The 19,648-nt window shown below is 42.0% G+C and overlaps 1 long non-coding RNA gene and 1 pseudogene across 2 annotated transcripts; one reads left to right on the forward strand and one right to left on the reverse strand.

The window, feature by feature from the left end:
• Positions 1-521: 521 nt before the first annotated feature.
• Positions 522-15,219, reverse strand: LOC148727901 (uncharacterized; annotated as a pseudogene). The gene is made up of 4 exons (XR_016002362.1): positions 15,010-15,219; positions 12,358-13,209; positions 5,443-11,723; positions 522-4,048 (listed from the first exon to the last, which is right to left on the reverse strand). The product of XR_016002362.1 is annotated as an uncharacterized LOC148727901 (transcript).
• A 1,443-nt stretch (positions 15,220-16,662) lies between these two features.
• Positions 16,663-19,504, forward strand: LOC148727902 (uncharacterized). Its single transcript, XR_015988911.1, has 2 exons — positions 16,663-18,401; positions 18,746-19,504. It is a non-coding gene; the product is annotated as an uncharacterized LOC148727902 (long non-coding RNA).
• Positions 19,505-19,648: the final 144 nt, after the last annotated feature.

Genomic DNA, 19,648 nt, shown 5'->3' on the forward strand with positions numbered 1-19,648 from the left:
AACATACTGAGCAACTGAGCTACTAGTATATGTCCGTGTTAAAACACACGAAAGGACTCTAAAGCACACTTCACTCTGATTGGGCAGAAAAACACATAGATTTTCTGGCACCAATCAGATGGCAGAACGACTGCGACCGTTTGGAACTAGTCTTGTAAGACAATGTCCCCAGGGGCTCTTCATGCCCTAACTTGAAATCGACCCACAGCCCCCTGGGTCTCCGAGGATGAGTTGGCCAAAAAACCTACGACTGTAACATGCATAGGACTGAAGCCCCCAAAAGTACAAAGACTGGCTCAACTAGAGGAAGAATAAACCGAGGTATGCTTTAAATACAAAATGCCCATTATAATGATAATAAAGAAGTTTTCACTTTCCATCTTAGTTTGTAATTTTATTTTCTGAGAAGCTGTAATTTTTTTTCTGAGCAATAGTTTTACTTTCCCAACAAGTATTTCTCATTACAATTAAGAATAATTTGTAGTATGTCTTTTTTTAAGCTGCTTTTCCCTCACTAATCATTTTATTTTATTTATTTTTGCTTTTTCTTTTCTTTCTTTACTAACTTAATGCCATCTGCAACATAAAATGTACTGAGCTAACAGAATACTTCTGCTTTATTTAGCTCCCTGATTCACAAAGTAACATTACCATCTTGGTACTACTAGAAAACAAATTTTTAACAAAACTACTGTCAGGTAAAATAATTATTATAATATAATTTAATCGATGTGAATAAAGCACTGCATTGTCTTCTCTCATATTGCAACAGCCTTGAATGAATCAACTATCTTCTAAAATTGATTTCTTATATTCAGAAGCTGCCTGAGTTATAAACAAAGAATTCTTGTTGGGTGTTTATGGAGGTGTAAAGAACATAATGATTATGATGATTAATCTTCCAAATTAGAAATGTCAGAGGGAAATTATCAGAAGTATTTTCTGAAGTCGAACAAATGAAGTTAAAAAATGTTCAGGAGAAAATTGATTAGATTAAGTCAGCTGTCAATTCCCAGTTAACAGTAAGTCATGAGGAGTAACCAAAAGCTTGTAATTAGCCTGTGTACTGCTGTGCCCATCTAGTCAAATAAAGGTCAGGGATGGGATATTCCCAAACATGAACAATGATAGCACCATGCAGATGTCCTTTTCCCAACTTATTACAGGGAAGGGGAGCACTGGTATGGCTACGCTAGTTGTAGTCAATAAGAAATTCGCAACGAGTTTCAGCAATATACATATATTTTGCCACCTTGAAAAAAAATGGTTACAAGTCAAATAGGAATGTTTCATAATGATCTTCTCAGTGTGGGGATAAAATGTAATATTACTGATGGGGATCATAATTATCCTTACAGTGCTTCAGAGCATGTGATGTGTATGATTCCGTAAGCACATGGAAACTATGTAAAGCTATGCAAAGCTAATCTGAAAAAAATGAATTGAAGAAGAGTAGTTGATTATTTGCATAAATTAATGCAGTGCACCTGCAAGATAGTGGAATATACTTCAGGTAAACATACATGTGCCTGTAAAAGCTTCAAATGACTGAGTTATAAAAATATATAGTAATAAAAATAATCATAATAAAAAAGTGGGTTTCGTTGAAAATGCTTTCGTGTAAAACAAATAGAGCTGTTTGGGAAATTAAAGTAGCAAACGTACCAAAGACAAGTAATGGAGATCTACGATCGATTAATATCAATAAAGACTTAATTCAAGATAAATTGTAAATGAATCAATCATGTTGGACGGTCTCAAATACAAACAAATCACAATTTCTTCGATTTCCACTCCCTTTGTAAACATCACCATTATATGAGCTTAAGTCAGGCGTTATTCTGTTCATGAGAGATAACTTGTTGTTAAAACTGCAAGTATATGAAATGAACAAATGTTTTCATATTTTAATTTGGATATATCAAACAAAGTTGAAATGGTAAATCATACTATGGGTAAATTGACAACCGTAACGATTACAAAAGCTGACGTTTCAAGCGTTACGGACATCCGTTCTTAAAGGCACAGAAAATCGGAAAGGTGGAATGGCGAAAAATCAGTCTAGAAAAGTAAAATTCTCAACCAAGCGACTGATTTCCAAAATGAAAAGGCACCGCACGTCGGCGCAACGTGAGTGTCAATATTTTCACAACTCAATAATTACGTGTATCGCTTCATGCTAATAACACTCAAAAATCCAACCACTCTTCAGACTCGCTGGAAAATTATCTTACAGAACTAATCTCTTGCTTTGTTTGGATAACTATCGCTGTTTTTGACAATTCTGAAGGCGAGGGCGACTGACGAACCACGATCGCACTTCGTAACGACGGCCAGCTAAAGTCAGCAAACAGCACAAAACTCCAAACAAAATGACTCCCCTGTACCGCTATTTGTTAAGACGTGGTTTTAGTATTATAAATCATTCAAAGGATCAACCATAATAAACAAGGAGAAGTATCATGGATATTTTCCGACTTAAAACCATGCAAAAGGCCGATGTTTTCATCGAACTCAGTCCACAAACACATGGAAGCACTTGGTAGCCTAATGTTGATGACCACTGACCACTGTGACGTTACCAAAACGTATTTCCGAGGTGTCGATGTCGAGTGCATGCTGTTTGGACTGAAGCGCTAAAGCAAAGTCACCTAGGTCGTGCTGTGTTACTCCGAGTGAGTCATAACTCTTGGCTGTGTCTGCGTGTTCTTCTCCAAACAGTTTAAAACGGATGTCGAGTGCATGCTGTTTAAACTGAAGCGCTGAAGCAAAGTCGCCTAGGTCGTGCTGTGTTACTCCGAGTGACTCGTAACTCCTGGCTGTGTCTGCGTGTTCTTCTCCAAACAGTTTAATACGGATGTCGAGTGCATGCTGTTTGGACTGAGGCTCTGAAGCAAAGTCGCCCTGGTCGTGCTGTGTTACTCCAAGTGACTCGTAACTCCTGGCCGTGTCTGCGTGTTCTTCTTCAAACAGTTTAATGCGGATGTCGAGTGCATGCTGTTTCGACTGAAGCGCTGAAGCAAAGTCCGCCTAGGTCGTGCTGTGTTACTCCGAGTGATTGATAACTCCTGGCTGTGTGTGCGTGTTCTTCTCCAAACAGTTTAATACGGATGTCGAGTGCATACTGTTTGGACTGAAGCGCTGAAGCAAAGTCGCCTAGGTCGTGCTGTGTTACTCCGAGTGAATTATAACTGTTGGCTGTGTCTGCGTGTTCTTCTCCAAACAGTTTAATACGGATGTCGAGTGCGTGTTCTTCAGAACGAAGCACTGAAGTAAAGTCGCCAACGTTGTACTGTGTTAATCCGAGTGATTGGTAACTCCTGGCTGTGTCTGCGTGTTCTTCTCCAAACAGTTTAATACGGATGTCGAGTGCATGCTGTTTGGACTGAAGCGCTAAAGCAAAATCGCCTAGGTCGTGCTGTCTATTTCCGAGTGAGTCATAACTCTTGGCTGTGTCTGCGTGTTCTTCTCCAAACAGTTTAATACGGATGTGAAGTGCGTGTTCTTCAGAATGCAGCGCTGAAGCAAAGTCGCCAAGGTTGTACTGTGTTCTTCCGAGTGATTGGTACCTCCTGGCTGTGTCTGCGTGTTCCTTTCCAAACAGTTTAATACGGATGTCGAGTGCATGCTGTTTGGACTGAAGCGCTGAAGCAAAGTCGCCTAGGTCGTGCTGTGTTACTCCGAGTGATTGGTAACTCCTGGCTGTGTCTGCGTGTTTTTCTCCAAACAGTTTAATACGGATGTCGAGTGCATTCTGTTTGGACTGAAGCGCTGAAGCAAAGTCGCCTAGATCGTGCTATGTTACTCCGAGTGAATCATAACTGTTGGCTGTGTCTGCGTGTTCTTCTCCAAAAAGTTTAATACGGATGTCGAGTGCGTGTTCTTCAGAACCAAGCGCTGAAGCAAAGTCGCCAAGGTTGTACTGTGTTAATCCGAGTGAATTATAGCCGTTGGCTGTGTCTGCGTGTTCCTCTCCAAACAGTTTACTACGGATGTCGAGTGCGTGTTCTTCAGAATGAAGCGCTGAAGCAAAGTCCCCAAGGTTGTACTATGTTAATCCGAGTGATTGGTAACTCCTGGCTGTGTCTGCGTGTTCCTTTCCAAACAGTTTAATAGGATGTCGAGTGCATGCAGTTTGGACTGAAGCGCTGAAGCAAAGTCGCCTAGATCGTGCTGTGTTACTGCGAGTGATTGGTAACTCCTGGCTGTGTCTGCGTGTTCTTCTCCAAACAGTTTAATACGGATGTCGAGTGCATGCTGTTTGGACTGAAGCGCTGAAGCAAAGTCGCCTAGGTCGTGCTGTGTTACTCCGAGTGACTCATAACTCCTGGCTGTGTCTGCGTGTTCTTCTCCAAACAGTTTAATACGGATGTCGAGTGCATGCTTTGTGGACTGAAGCGCTGAAGCAAAGTCGCCTAGGTCGTGCTGTGTTACTCCGAGTGATTGGTAACTCCTGGCTGTGTCTACGTGTTCTTCTCCAAACAGTTTAATACGGATGTCGAGTGCATGCTTTGTGGACTGAACCGCTAAAGCAAAGTCGCCTAGGTCGTGCTGTATTACTCCGAGTGAGTCAAGACTGTTGGCTGTGTCTGCGTGTTCTTCTCCAAACAGTTTAATACGGATGTCGAGTGCGTGTTTTACAGAACGAAGCGCTGACGCAAAGTCGCCTAGGTCGTGCTGTGTTACTTCGAGTGATTGGTAACTCCTGGCTGTGTCTACGTGTTCTTGTCCAAACAGTTAAATACGGATGTCCAGTGCATGCTGTTTGGACTGAAGCGCTGAATAAAAGTCGCCTAGGTGGTGCTGTGTTACTTCGAGTGATTGGTAACTCCTAGCTGTGTCTACATGTTCTTGTCCAAACAGTTAAATACGGATGTCCAGTGCATGCTGTTTGGACTGAAGCGCTGACGCAAAGTCGCCTAGGTCGTGCTGTGTTACTTCGAGTGATTGGTAACTCCTGGCTGTGTCTACGTGTTCTTGTCCAAACAGTTAAATACGGATGTCCAGTGCATGCTGTTTGGACTGAACGGCTGAAGCAAAGTCGCCTAGGTCGTGCTGTGTTACTCCAAGTGATTGGTAACTCCTGGCTGTGTCTACGTGTTCTTGTCCAAACAGTTAAATACGGATGTCCAGTGCATGCTGTTTGGACTGAAGCGCTGAATCAAAGTCGCCTAGGTGGTGCTGTGTTACTCCGAGTGAATCATAACTCTTGGCTGTGTCTGCGTGTTCTTGTCCAAACAGTTTAATACGGATGTCGAGTGCATCCTGTGTGGACTGAAGCGCTGAAGCAAAGTCGCCTAGGTCGTGCTGTGTTACTCCGAGTGATTGTTAACTCCTGGCTGTGTCTGCGTGTTCTTCTCCAAACAGTTTAATACGGATGTCGAGTGCATGCTGTTTGGACTGAAGCGCTGAAGGAAAGTCGCCTAGGTCGTGCTGTGTTACTCCGAGTGATTGGTAACTCCTGGCTGTGTCTGCGTGTTCTTCTCCAAACAGTTTAATACGGATGTCGAGTGCATGCTGTTTGGACTGAAGCGCTGAAGCAAAGTCGCCTAGGTCGTGCTGTGTTACTCCGAGTAATTCGTAACTCCTGGCTGTGTCTGCGTGTTCTTCTCCAAACAGTTTAATACGGATGTCGAGTGCATCCTGTGTGGACTGAAGCGCTGAAGCAAAGTCGCCTAGGTCGTGCTGTGTTACTCCGAGTAATTCGTAACTCCTGGCTGTGTCTGCGTGTTCTTCCCCAAACAGTTTAATACGGATGTCGAGTGCATGCTGTGTGGACTGAAGCGCTGAAGCAAAGTCGCCTACGTCGTGCTGTGTTACTCCGAGTGATTGGTAACTCCTGGCTGTGTCTGCGCGTTCTTCCCCAAACAGTTTAATACGGATGTCGAGTGCATGCTGTTTGGACTGAAGCGCTGAGGCAAAGTCGCCTAGGTCGTGCTGTGTTACTCCGAGTGATTGGTAACTCCTGGCTGTGTCTGCGTGTTCTTCTCCAAACAGTTTAATACGGATGTCGAGTGCATGCTGTGTGGACTGAAGCGCTGAAGGAAAGTCGCCTAGGTCGTGCTGTGTTACTCCGAGTAATTCGTAACTCCTAGCTGTGTCTGCGTGTTCTTCTCGAAACAGTTTAATACGGATGTCGAGTGCATGCTGTTTGGACTGAAGCGCTGAAGCAAAGTCGCCTAGGTTGTGCTGTGTTACTCCGAGTGACTCGTAACTCCTGGCTGTGTCTGCGTGTTCTTCCCCAAACAGCTTAATACGGATGACGAGTGCATGCTGTTTGGACTGAAGGGCTGAAGCAAAGTCGCCTAGGTCGTGCTGTGTTACTCCAAGTGATTGGTAACTCCTGGCTGTCTCTGCGTGTTTTTCTCCAAACAGTTTAATACGGATGTCGAGTGCATGCTGTTTGGACTGAAGCGCTGAAGCAAAGTCGCCTAGGTTGTGCTGTGTTACTCCGAGTGACTCGTAACTTATAACTGTGTCTGCGTGTTCTTCCCCAAACAGCTTAATACGGATGACGAGTGCCTGCTGTTTGGACTGAAGGGCTGAAGCAAAGTCGCCTAGGTCGTGCTGTGTTACTCCAAGTGATTGGTAACTCCTGGCTGTCTCTGCGTGTTCTTCTCCAAACAGTTTAATACGGATGTCGAGTGCATGCTGTTTGGACTGAAGCGCTGAAGCAAAGTCGCCTAGGTTGTGCTGTGTTACTCCGAGTGACTCGTAACTCCTGGCTGTGTCTGCGTTTTCTTCCCCAAACAGCTTAATACGGATGACGAGTGCCTGCTGTTTGGACTGAAGGGCTGAAGCAAAGTCGCCTAGGTCGTGCTGTGTTACTCCAAGTGATTGGTAACTCCTGGCTGTCTCTGCGTGTTCTTCTCCAAACAGTTTAATACGGATGTCGAGTGCATGCTGTTTGGACTGAAGCGCTGAAGCAAAGTCGCCTAGGTCGTGCTCTGTTACTCCGAGTGACTCATAACTCCTGGCTGTGTCTGCGTGTTCTTCTCCAAACAGTTTAATACGGATGTCGAGTGCATGCTGTTTGGACTGAAGCGCTGAAGCAAAGTCGCCTAAGTCGTGCTGTGTTACTCCGAGTGATTGGTAACTCCTGGCTGTTTCTGCGTGTTCTTCTCCAAACAGTTTAATACGGATGTCGAGTGCATGCTGTTTGGACTGAAGCGCTCAACCAAAGTCGCCTAGGTGGTGCTGTGTTACTCCGAGTGAATCATAACTGTTGGCTGAGGCTGCGTGTTCTGCTCCAAACAGTTTAATACGGATGTCGAGTGCATGCTTTTTGGACTGAAGCGCTGAAGCAAAGTGGCCTAGGTCGTCCTTTGTTACTCCGAGTGATTGGTAACTCCTGGCTGTGTCTGCGTGTTCTTCTCCAAACAGTTTAATACGGATGTCGAGTGCATGCTGTGTGGACTGAAGCGCTGAAGGAAAGTCGCCTAGGTCGTGCTGTGTTACTCCGAGTAATTCGTAACTCCTGGCTGTGTCTGCGTGTTCTTCTCCAAACAGTTTAATACGGATGTCGAGTGCATGCTGTTTGGACTGAAGCGCTGAAGCAAAGTCGCCTAGGTTGTGCTGTGTTACTCCGAGTGACTCGTAACTCCTGGCTGTGTCTGCGTGTTCTTCCCCAAAAAGCTTAATACGGATGACGAGTGCATGCTGTTTGGACTGAAGGGCTGAAGCAAAGTCGCCTAGGTCGTGCTGTGTTACTCCAAGTGATTGGTAACTCCTGGCTGTCTCTGCGTGTTTTTCTCCAAACAGTTTAATACGGATGTCGAGTGCATGCTGTTTGGACTGAAGCGCTGAAGCAAAGTCGCCTAGGTTGTGCTGTGTTACTCCGAGTGACTCGTAACTCATGGCTGTGTCTGCGTGTTCTTCCCCAAACAGCTTAATACGGATGACGAGTGCCTGCTGTTTGGACTGAAGGGCTGAAGCAAAGTCGCCTAGGTCGTGCTGTGTTACTCCAAGTGATTGGTAACTCCTGGCTGTCTCTGCGTGTTCTTCTCCAAACAGTTTAATACGGATGTCGAGTGCATGCTGTTTGGACTGAAGCGCTGAAGCAAAGTCGCCTAGGTTGTGCTGTGTTACTCCGAGTGACTCGTAACTCCTGGCTGTGTCTGCGTTTTCTTCCCCAAACAGCTTAATACGGATGACGAGTGCATGCTGTTTGGACTGAAGGGCTGAAGCAAAGTCGCCTAGGTCGTGCTGTGTTACTCCAAGTGATTGGTAACTCCTGGCTGTCTCTGCGTGTTCTTCTCCAAACAGTTTAATACGGATGTCGCGTGCATGCTGTTTGGACTGAAGCGCTGAAGCAAAGTCGCCTAGGTCGTGCTGTGTTACTCCGAGTGACTCATAACTCCTGGCTGTGTCTGCGTGTTCTTCTCCAAACAGTTTAATACGGATGTCGAGTGCATGCTGTTTGGACTGAAGCGCTGAAGCAAAGTCGCCTAAGTCGTGCTGTGTTACTCCGAGTGATTGGTAACTCCTGGCTGTTTCTGCGTGTTCTTCTCCAAACAGTTTAATACGGATGTCGAGTGCATGCTGTTTGGACTGAAGCGCTCAACCAAAGTCGCCTAGGTGGTGCTGTGTTACTCCGAGTGAATCATAACTGTTGGCTGTGGCTGCGTGTTCTGCTCCAAACAGTTTAATACGGATGTCGAGTGCATGCTGTTTGGACTGAAGCGCTGAAGCAAAGTGGCCTAGGTCGTGCTTTGTTACTCCGAGTGATTGGTAACTCCTGGCTGTGTCTGCGTGTTCTTCTCCAAACAGTTTAATACGGATGTCGAGTGCATGCTGTGTGGACTGAAGCGCTGAAGCAAAGTCGCCTAGGTCGTGCTGTGTTACTCGGAGTGAGTTATAACTCCTGGCTGTGTCTGCGTGTTCTTCTCCAAACAGTTTAATACGGATGTCGAGTGCATGCTGTTTGGACTGAAGCGCTGAAGGAAAGTCGCCTAGGTCGTGCTGTGTTACTCCGAGTAATTCGTAACTCCTGGCTGTGTCTGCGTGTTCTTCTCCAAACAGTTTAATACGGATGTCGAGTGCATGCTGTGTGGACTGAAGCGCTGAAGGAAAGTCGCCTAGGTCGTGCTGTGTTACTCCGAGTAATTCGTAACTCCTGGCTGTGTCTGCGTGTTCTTCTCCAAACAGTTTAATACGGATGTCGAGTGCATGCTGTTTGGACTGAAGCGCTGAAGCAAAGTGGCCTAGGTCGTGCTGTATTACTCCGAGTGAATCATAACTGTTGGCTGTGTCTGCGTGTTCTTCTCCAAACAGTTTAATACGGATGTCGAGTGCATGCTGTGTGGACTGAAGCGCTGACGCAAAGTCGCCTAGGTCGTGCTGTGTTACTCCGAGTAATTCGTAACTCCTGGCTGTGTCTGCGTGTTCTTCTCCAAACAGTTTAATACGGATGTCGAGTGCATGCTGTTTGGACTGAAGCGCTGAAGCAAAGTCGCCTAGGTGGTGCTGTGTTATTCCGAGTGAATCATAACTGTTGGCTGTGTCTGCGTGTTCTTCTCCAAACAGTTTAATACGGATGTCGAGTGCGTGTTCTTCAGAATGAAGGGCTGAAGCAAAGTCACCCAGTGCGTGCTGTGTTTTTCCGAGTGATTGATAACTCCTTGCTGTGTCTGGGTGTTCCTTTCCAAACAGTTCAACTCTGATACTAAGAGCATGCTGTTTCGACTGAAGTGCTGAAGCTAGGTCGCCCAAATTGTGTTGTGTTGATCCGAGGGATTCGTAACTCTGAGCCGTGTTTGCGTGTGCCTTCCCAAATGATGTAAGACAGAGCGGCTTATGTATTTCTTCTGCCATTTGAATAACAGCATTCCTCATTAATCGCTTGGTACAGTCATCGAATAAATGCTTGGTTGCTTCGCTGATAACACAGATAATTTCTAGTCTGAGTGGTTGAGTAATAAGACTATCTGGCTTTCGTTCTTGAATTTCTCCATCGACAAAGTTCAATTCTTTTTTTTCCATTGGTGGAATGATAAGAAGACTTGTGTCTCCCACTGCTCTACATTCTTGCAACGCCTTGTTATAAAACTCTGAAGCAACTGAAAATTGGTTTTTGAAGCGGTGATAAATCGTAAGAACTTGTATTGCCGTTACTCTGAGAATTCTCTGGTCAGCGTTGGTAGACATCAACAAAAGAGCATTTTCTAAGTTTCGAACTCCATCCTCTGTTTTTCCAGAAGCCACTTGACAGATTCCTCTATAACAGAAGAGTTTTCCTCTATGTCCCACTGAAAAGGATGAACATGACATTTGCTCCTCCTCGGCGTCGGAAAGCAGCTTCATCGTTCTTCCTTTTGTACCCCAACACACCTCACCAAACGCCAGGGAAACCAGAAGTTGGTTGTGAAAAACGCTTTTTCTAAGCTTTTTCGCTTGATTGATTGCTGATTCATAAAGCTCGTTGAAGACGTTTCCCTCGCACCAGAACAGGGAATCTAGAAATATCTCTGCTTTTATTAAAACACCAAACACAGCGTCACATGTCTTAGGATCCGAACAACTTTCGCTTAGACTCTGAATAATATTTTGCTTCTGTTCGTAGAATTCAACAAATGCTGACTTTGAATGTCCTGTCAAAAACTGTGCGTTCAACTTCTCAAAAAGAGAAACGTAAAATGCAGAAAAGCGCACTTTTGAACTCAGCACTGTTTCTTTCATTTCGTCTTCTCCTCTTTCTCTAACAAAGGACTGAAGCAGTTTATGCATCGAAAATGAATCAGGTTTGGAACCAGAGTCAAGAAGTGATTTCCTTTGAAGCCTTTGTAAGATTTTCTTTGCCTCGAGCTTTGTTTTAACTCCCATAACGGCTGCGGCAACCGAGATGTTAAAATCTTCAGATAGAATGCTCAAAGAAACCACAGCCTCTCTGTCTTGTACTGAAAGTCTTAGAAAGGATGATTCAAATAGAAATTTTAATCTCAGATTACCAGGATAGTCTGGATTGTCTAACAGATCGACAATGTTTCTTTCTACAGATTCCTTCCACTCCTCAAGAAAGTGACTTGCTTGGGTGCTATCTTCAGAAATGGTGGAGCACAACAGCTTAATGGCCAGAGGCACATGCTCGCAGATTTTCGCAATTTTTCCACAGTCAGATGCGGAAATAGCATTTGGAAGTAACTCAGTCACCAACGCTTGAGAGAAGGGCTCATCTAGTAGCCCTATTCTCACTGCCTGGTGGTCTTTAAAGTGCACATTCATAAATTCAAGCGACTCCCTTGTGGTAATAACAAAAGTTGCCTTCTTGGATCGACTGAGAATGTCTCTAAGAAACTGTATGAAATCTTCTTTCACGTTTGGCGCTCCGCTTTCGAGTAATTCATCAGCATTGTCAAGAATCACCACAAACTTGTCTGGAATCTTGGCCAGAACTTGAAAAAGTTCTTCGTCCATTGCTAGCCGCTGGGGTATTTCATCTTCTGTAGAAGCTCTCCTCAAAAAGCTAAACAGCTTTGATATCAAATCAGATTTTGAGTTTAGCCCTCGTAAGGAGAAGAAGTAGACGGAAAATTCTTTATCCTGGAGTTTATGTCCCACAACAGTTGCCACAGACGTTTTTCCGAAACCAGGCGAGCCCCATATCGACACGATTCGGGTGGATGTGGAAGCCACGTGACCGATGATGTCTTCACATTCTCTTTGGCGGCCAGTGAAGTGTGGAACCATCGGAGGAAGACATGATGGCGGAAGCAATGCCTTCGAATCTTTAAAATGGCAAAGAACAGTGACAGTCATGGTAAGTAATCTGTTATGATATTAAAGAAGTTTAAATCAAATGGTAATGTCGAAACAACGCAATTAAACCTTAAATTGTCAACATGATTCATCAAATGTCGTGGGGCTTTTTGAAATTTGCTCAGCAACTGAGCCGTATGCCTCTGACGCAACAAAGTGAGCCTTGCATACCATTTTTTATCTCTCAGCAATCTGTTTCAAACAATTGAAATGTATACAATACTCTCGGGTCAACAAAAGGTTGGTTTCCGCAACTTTCAGGCGCGAAAGGATAATTCTTTTACTTCATGTAATTTCCTTCATTTTAGATACAAATCGTAGACACATCTTTAATCTTCAAAATTCCGTGTACTAATTTAGAAGTTAGCATGCACTTTTAAAACTCAGTAAAGTGAATTTCACGAAGCCTAGTGGGTCAATTTTGGTCCATTCTTCTCTAATTTAGGGCCCTTCAAAGCGAGGTCGCGTTAAAATTTACCGCTTTATCAGTTATGAATAATAAATGATGACTACGCATTCTGCCCTATATTTTAGCGGTGAAGATAGAAAAAAAACCCTTTAAAAATATAACGTAGCTAGTACAGAAGTGTATTAAGATTGTACCTTTCTGGGTTGTATTAATTTGTTCTTTCAATTCCTCCATCTTCTTCTCCAATAAAGCAAGGTCTTCCTTACTTGCTCCACCTTCAACTTTTTCCTTTATTGCATTTGTCAACGCCTTTAATTCGTCATTACTTGAACACTCGCCTTCGAGAAATTTGATTCGCTCTTGACGCTCTTGATTGATACCGTGCTCCAGATTGCGAACTGCTGTTGTGGGAAAGTCGGACTCTGTCAAACTACCGATGACATCAATTGGGTCAGTTTTGATACCAAGAGCTTTGAATGCTTCTTTAGCCAGCTGCATGTATCGGTCAAATGTTGGTTTATCAATCTCCGACTTTTGTGAGTGACAAAGTGAATTTCTTAACAGTCGAAGCTGATCAATCGCGAGTGTAAACGTCTCGGCTTGGTTTCCACTTGGACTCACCACAGATACATGAAACTTTCCATGAGGTATTTTAAGGTGCCTCAAGTACAACTCACCAAGGGTCCTCTTATGGCCTGTGCTGTCCAGCATAGCGAAGGACTTGGCATATATGGTGGTCTGAAAAAGGGCTGTACAGTCCCATTCTTCATAGGAGAGGTGGGTAGGAACTTTGGACTTGCCACCCTCTTCGGCGAGGAACAAGTTCCTTACTGCTGTGGAGTCATCCCACAATTGATATCCGGGCCGATGCCCAAAAGTGTTGTCCCACATGGACTTGAACGTTTGACGCAAAGCGTTCGGGAACTCATTCAACACGATGGAGGCAAACTTGAAATTATTCAGCTGCTTGTCACTAAAGGGCTGCAGTGACATGTTTGGCTCTGACTTTTGAGATCGCAGCAGTTGGATACAATTTCTTTAACAACCTAAACAGAGATATTTTGAGAGGTGATTTATTCAGTGTAACATGTCAAATACACTTAACACACCCCATTACAAAAACGCTAACAACTGAAAAGCACGAGCCATGAGCGATCAAACTAAACGGAAGTTGCGTGACATGACACTTACTCATTCGCACTTATTAAAAATTGAGAGAGGGTAGGAAGTTGCGACATGAAAACGATAAAAACTAGCATTTGACGTTTGAGAGTAGGGTGTACCCCACAAGTTCGGTACAGAACTTAGCAGACTCATCAATGTGCAAGTACGTGCTGATAACCACAAATAAGTGTCGATCAATTGGAAGTTTGAACATCCCCCTCCCCTCAGGAAATATCCTGACATTTGAACTTTTAAGAGTTGGTTCGTTCAAATTCCAGCCCCCCCCCCCTCCTGAGCCAAAATTATGTTCAAATGCCTCACTTAAGTCCTGGTTCTGATGGTCACACTTTTTGTAGAAATCAGATCAGTAACCATGACTTTCTACTCATTGACCAGCATTTATAAAAAAAAATAAATTAAAAAAAATTGACACTTCCGATTCATAGTCCCCATCCCTGCAAGTTTCGAATTTCCCTCCCCCAGGCACAGACGGATGGGGGATTACTGAAGCTTCGAATTCATTGGTATAATAGTTGGTGAATATAAAAACGTTGGGGTCATCCGTTCAAAATTTACTTTATGGGTGTCATCATTTTTAATATCAAGAGAGTGATGTATCGTACTTATGACACAGTAACCCAGCTACAACAGGAGAAGGTCATCATTCAATTTTGGTGCGAATGAGTTGGTGCACGAGCGGAGCGTGATGAAGCGCGACTTATCACTTCGCCGTTTTAAACAAAATCACTATCGTAGCTTAGATCTGTGACCTAATACGAAAATCGAACTGCTTTCTTTTTTACTGTTTTAAACTGCTTTGTGTGCGGCCACAGTGAAAAGAAAAGGAGAAAAAAAGTAAAAATAGATAAAAGAAACGACAGAAATAAAGTTTCCTACAAAATCATAGAGTTTTGAAACAATGCTCTCCTTGTTCACACTGAATGATTCAAATGCACATTAATGGAAATAAAAATATTCTTCGCAATTTTATTACACGCAAATTTACATAAATTATTAAACCCCAACATTCAGAAATGAAAGTCGTCTTAGTTGACATCAGATTGAAGACATACACCTTACACTTTCTTCTCTTATAACTCTGTATTCTCCCTCATCCTCTTTTTAGATGTATCCGAGGCTATATTAAAACTCTCGTGTTGCACCTTAAGTCGACCGAAATTCTAGAAACCGAAAGTGATGACGCAGTAACAAACACAACAAATTATTGGAAGCTAAAGACTTTGGAAAAATCCCGTAATGTGCATTTCGTAGTCTGACTCAGTCTAACCCATTCTTGGGACCCCTTGACTCGAGTTTAGCTTAGACTTCGAAAGATATCATATCTTTCGAAAATATCATATCTTTCGAAGATATCATGTCTTTCGAAGATATCATATCTTTCGTAGTCGGTAACTACGCGAAAAGCTTCCGCAATGATTGAAGATTTTAATTTATCACAGACCTCCATTGATATGGTATTAAACATTTCTGTTGTGACTGTTTCTAAAAGCACGTAATATATCTCAGGTCGTAGCGACTAACAAAGGCTGTCAGAAAACGACAAGATGCAGCGATATTTCTTGTCATGTCATGAAAGATGCCGTTTGTCCAGCGAACCTCTATCATCGATTTGGTAGTTAGTCTTGCTGAGTAAGTATATTGCAAAAATGTTATCAACCTACCTTGAAATTCAAGTTCAGTAAATTGTCAAAAGTCTTGACAGCGCATGATGAGGCTGATTACCGTTATGAATCACGCAAAAATCGAATAACTAGAACTTGAAATTAATTCTTAAACGGCCATCAGTGTTAGAAACGCAACTCAAATTAACTTATGCATCGAAGCAGTCAAACTATTGTTTTTGGAAACAAATATGGCGTGACGGTCATAGGTCAGATGCGCTCGAGCTTGCAGTCGAAGGGAAATTTCCCTTCGTTTCTAAACTATTTAAAAAATTACGTGTTATCACACAATTCCTGATCTCAAGTGAAACTCTCGTGTTGCGCAGTACTTCGTAATCCAAGAAATTGGAAGCGATGACGCACAACAAACATAATAAATTCTTTGGAGTTAAAGACTTTGGGAAAATCTCGTAATGTGCTTTTCTTAGTTTTACCCATTCATTGTGAAAGTTTGAAAGATATCTCAGCAACCACGCAAAAAGTTTAAAAAATTTATTGTTTCCGTAACGAGTGATTGTCATGATATTTTTTCACAATATTTCTTCTCCCTTTTTCAGTTGTGACTTTGGATTCGAACACAAAATTTATCTCACACCCACGAAGGAACATCGATCAGAAAACAGCAAGATGTACCGTTCATGTTTCTTTTTATGTTAAAAAAGATGCTGTTCGCGTAACAAACATTTATCGTAGACCTTCATCGATATGGCGGTTAGTCTTCAGTTAAGTAGATGGAAAACTGCCATTTACCTATCTCGAAACTCAATTTAAAATGTCAGAAGTCTTGCCGGTGCACAAAGAGGCTGACTACTGTGAATTAAATATATATACACGAAATCCGCGATTACTGCTCAAATTCATTTTAAAACTTGTTCTCAGTGTTAGGAAAGCGACGCAAGTTACGCACCGACTAAAGAAACATCTATAATCTATTGTTCTTGTGGCGTGATGGTAATTGATCAGATGCCCTGGTGAAAGGAAAATTCCACCCATGAATTCCCCACAGGGGGCCCAGACAAGCGACGAGTCTGGTTGTTTATTTAAAATATAAAGGAATGAATGAATGAATGAATGAAAAACTTTATTTAAGTGTCTATGCTTTTAGCTATAAGCTAATGGGGGACACTTAAAAAAATTTAAAAGTCAAATACATTTACATATGTAGATAATAGTTATTTACAGTAGATAATTAAAGAAATGATAAAGTTATTTAGTTAAGTTTTAAATTTCAACGAGAGTTGAAAGGTCGACTTTTCTTATGTTCTTCTTGAACGAATTTAGAGTTTCTATCGTTCTTAGGTGTCTTGGTAACTTCGACCAGATGAGAGGTCCCATATATTTAATAGAATTCCTACCAAATCTTACAGTTTCGAATCTTGGCAGTTCGAAGTCACTGTTCCGTAAATTATACTGAGTGTTCTTTATATTGAATAAGTCAGAAATATTCTCAGGTACGAGACTGTGCTTAACTTTAAACATCAAAGTGGCAATGTCTTGTAGGCGCCGATTGTTCAACGTCGGTAGTTTGGCGCGACTTAGCAGTTCTTAATAGGACGCTGATCTAGTTTTGTTCACCGCCCTAAGTGCTCGCTCCTGAATCCGCTCAAGCCTTCTCCGATCCGATGCATTACAAAAGTGCCATACTAGATGGCAGTACCCTTGCGAACTGAATTCCCAGTTTTCTGGGAATTCCTTGGAATTCCTAGGAATTCCTAGGAATTCTCAAAAATTCCCAACTATGGAAATAAGCTCTGATTTGAAAAGCTTGGAATTACTGGGAATTTCTGGGAAAGGAAGGTTTCAGTTTTGTGAGGACTTGGAATTCCTAGGAATTCTCAAACATTCCTAACTATGCAAATAAGCTCTGGTTTCAAAAGCTTGGAATTACTGGGAACTTCTGGGAAAGGAATGTTCCAGTTTTGTGAGGACTTGGAATTCTTAGGAATTCCTAGGAATTCTCAGCTATGCAACTACCTTTAAGTTAACAAGGGTGGAATTATTGGGAATTTCTGGGTATTGAATTTGAGGCAAATTAAATAGCCCTGAAATCCAAATAATTCCAAGAACTTCTAAATACCTTGAATGTGAAGGTTATAAGATAAGGAGTAATTTTAGAGGCTTAAAAATTTGGTTCAATGAAAGATGTGCTAAACAGAATGTACCAAGAGATGTAAATACCTGAACAATTTGTTTATCATGGAATTTATTATTTAAAGTAAGTTTTAGTAAATCCTAACATTAACATGCATTTTTTCATAAAGCAGCAGTCAATTATATTAAGTACAAATTGTCAATTTAAATCCAATGCACTCATACCACAGATTTGCTTTCTAACCTCAAAGGCTTCTTGGATTCCATAATCATAAAAAGTTTTTATTGCGATGCAAAATGACTCTCATGTCCGCAGAATTGTGCCAAAATCATAAAACATAAACATAAATCATAAGCAGGGGTCAATGCTTCGGAATATGCACATTCGTTTGTAGGCAAGAATTCTAACATACTCTAATCGCTTCCTTCTCTTGTACAAATGTTTCTTCGTTATGAGATGAACTTGACTGTTGGCACCGCTTTTAAGCTCAGTGGATTAGCGTCAAAGATCTAGACTTAAAGGAATCGAGATGGCCGCGAAATGGACGGTGTCGATGAATGCTTGTTATGGTCCAACTTCGTCGATTTGGGTATTGGTACATTATGATCATCTAGGTAGTTCTTATACTTCATAAGGTGGTATCCATCGGTTATAATAATGAAGGTAAAACACGTTTGTAATCACATTCAAAGAACTTGTGATTGCCTTGTGTTGTTTCTCACCTTTGCCGTGAACACAGCTCAAGTCAGGGTTTCGAGTCTTTGTTTCCTCGACAGCTTTCGGCCACAAATCGTGCATTTGTAGTACGTTCGATTCTTCTCGATTATTTCTACATTGAGTGAGTTCATATCATTATTTACATCATCTTCAAACCATTGATCTATTAAATGAAACCATCGTCAAGAAGCCGAACCCTGCGCGTTCTCTTAAGACTGCAATCGGGCAAGCCAGCAGATTCTCTTTACAAGCCAATAACAATTCCCAAAATATCCACGTGATCATGCCCGTGGGTTGTAGACAAAGAAACCTTTATTTGGCGCTCATCTTTGAATGTACTTTTCATCCGTCGATCGCTTGTGCGTAAGTTATTTCTTTTCTCGACTGTTTTGCAAATACGACATCTCTAAAGATGGGTTTTACCGTCGTTCAATGGGAAAACGAGAATAGCGCGAGTGTTAAATTGATGAAAAGCAAGTTGTCGGCGCCGTGAAGCTAAAAGAAGGGACATTACAGTTATCGACTGGTCGGTACATTAGGGTCGAGCGGCCATTTATAAAGCTAATGATTCTGAAAGTTTGTGGTGAGTACAAATTGCAATATTTGGTACGTGATCAAAACTGAGAATCGAATCGGTCACTTGCATGCCACAGTTTCTTAAGCTTACGCTTTACAATTAAATAAATCTATCAGTGAGCTAAAGGTTTCAGGATTATTTGAGTCGCGTTTTAAGCATGCTGCGAGCCCAGCAGAAAAAGACAATTACAGCTGCTTAGTCTGCAGTTTGGGATAACTTCATTGCAATTAATTATTACAATTACAACAAGAATTTGATTAAAAAATCAATTATTTAACTGTAATTAAGCCTTTCACCCTCAAGAGTGTTCAGTCAAAATTGAGAAGAAATCTCTCAATTTCAACTTGCAGAATCAGCAAAAACAAACAGCAGAGCATGAAGATGCTGCTTGACAGCTTACATTTGAATTTTAACACACAAGACTTATCCAAAGAAGTTACAACTACATTAAATTAAGTCAAAGCTGAGTGATACTACTATTTATTGCAATAGAAATAACCCAAGTTATTGCATTTCATGAAAAAGAATCAACAGATTTTATTCACAATTTGTGTCAAACCAAATTTAATAATTCACTTGGACTATTTTAAATGAATAGCTGTAATTGAGGACAATTTTTATGAAGTTTTCAGGAAAAAAAAAAGAAATTTCTTCCTAATATTACTACATGTTCATGTTAATATATAATAGCAAATTTTTAACCGCCACCCAGTTAGCTCAATGGATAGTGCGCTGGACTGTTGTGCGGTAGGGCGAGGGTTCGAGCCCCGGCCGGACCAACACTCAAGGTCTTAAAATAATTGACAGGAATTTGCTACCTTTCTAGAACATCAAGAAATGGTTAGATATTCTAGTCTTCTCTGATAGGGACGAATAAATGGAGGTCCCGTCTCCTGCAGGGTTGAGGGTAGGAGACGTTAATTTCCCACATATAAGATAACTGAACGTGATGGATGTCCTATCCCCTGGGTTGGGATGGGTGGGTTTACTAGGCCTGCAGTAATTGGCACAAGCTGTTGCGGTGTCCCTGCTGGTCGGCGAAGCTAATAAACTAAATAATTAACTGTAAACCTGACTTGAACATGTAAATAAATTTCATTGATAATGCATGTATTTATTTAATATTAGTTGCCTTGAAGTTTTCCTAAAATTCCCAGTAATTCTTAAACATTCCTGAAATTACTAAAAATTCCTAGGAATTTCCAGCAAGTTTTTAGATTCACAGTTTTCCAGGGAAGTCATTCAGGTGCTCT

This window comes from Stylophora pistillata, chromosome 6, assembly GCF_964205215.1.
Source record: "Stylophora pistillata chromosome 6, jaStyPist1.2, whole genome shotgun sequence".
Taxonomy (NCBI): domain Eukaryota; kingdom Metazoa; phylum Cnidaria; class Anthozoa; order Scleractinia; family Pocilloporidae; genus Stylophora; species Stylophora pistillata.